We start from the raw sequence: 1,446 nt of genomic DNA on the forward strand, positions 1-1,446 counted from the left end.
TGGGTGAAGGACGTTCGATAGGTACTGGGGGGCATGGGCATGGAGGGACTTGTAGGTAAGGAGGAGGACTTTGTAGGTGATGCGGGACTTGACCGGCAACCAGTGGAGGTGGATGAGGGTGGGAGTGATGTGCTGCCACGGCTTTGTATGTGTGAGTACCCTAGCAACACAGTTTTGAACATACTGGAGCCTGTCCAGGGTGTTTTTGGGGACTCCAAACAGGACACCATTGCAGTAGTCCAAGCGGGAGGTGACAAACGCATGGACTAGGATTTCTGCATCTGACTCCGAGAGTGACGGTCGGAGTCTGGCAATGTTCCTTAGATGCAAAAAGGCCGATTTGGTAACAGCCTTGATGTGGGAGTGGAAGGAAAGGGTGGAGTCAAGGATGACATATGATATGTTGGTAAATTAGTTGAAACACTGAAAGAGATTCTGTAAACTGGCAGATATTCAATCTGTAATTTAGATGAAGGTCAAACACTACAAACAGAACAGTTTTAAATATATTTCAATTAGAATGTTCTTTTAGGTATTGGTAGCAGTAGCTGTATCGTTGCTTTCTGGGGCTTTTATTTTGAAAAACAACCTAAAACTAAGCTTCCTGTAACGACATAATGACTTTCCTTTGTTTGAAAACCAACCTGAGCTTTCTGTACCTTCTGTAGTTTATTTTCTGGGGCTCTTATTTTAAAAAGAACATCCCCCACTCACTGCTTTCTTTACTTACACAATTACGCTTTGTCTACAAATTCTAGTTTTTGTCATTTCACTCATTATATGTAATTTGCCTGTTACTCTACTGTTTTCTGTTCATCCTTTCTTTGATTGAACCACCTTATCGACCTGTTTGCTGACGGGGTGTCGAGGTGAATTCACTTCCTGCCTTTTGAATCGTGGCGGCTGCTGTTAAACTGGCTCGACCCTTTCAGCAGATTTTGTTCCAGCCACGGTTGACTTTGGCTTCCTGCTGGAAATGAACCCGAGCACGGATCAGTGGCTTGTTCTGAAAAGGATAAAGTTGCTTGGCTCGTGGTTTCAGACTTTGGATTGGATGTACCTGTCCGCACAGGTCAGCCAATTTGAGTTCTTTTTTGGCAGAGGACTGTGGGTCGTGGTGCTCGTCAGCGGCCATGTTTCATGTCAACACGTGTCCATCAAGTGTAGCCTGTTGTCACATTGAGCAGCTTTCATTTCGGAGATCGCTGGTTCGCTGCTTTCTGACAGCTGGCACTTGTGTAATCTCTGTGTTCGCTCTTTCAGACCAGTCTTGGCCTGTTCGCTGCTCTCCTCACTAACTCTTATATGCCGTAATAACTGTGCAGTATACCTGGCTGCTATATCTTCATTTTGTATACATACTTCTTACTGTAGGTAACATTAAGCTGTCTTTGGTTATTTTCTGCTGTAACAATGTACATTTCCCCTCTGTGGGAAAAATACTGG

This window comes from Notothenia coriiceps, unplaced genomic scaffold, assembly GCF_000735185.1.
Source record: "Notothenia coriiceps isolate Sejong01 unplaced genomic scaffold, NC01 NC01_scaffold00017899, whole genome shotgun sequence".
Classification (NCBI taxonomy): domain Eukaryota; kingdom Metazoa; phylum Chordata; class Actinopteri; order Perciformes; family Nototheniidae; genus Notothenia; species Notothenia coriiceps.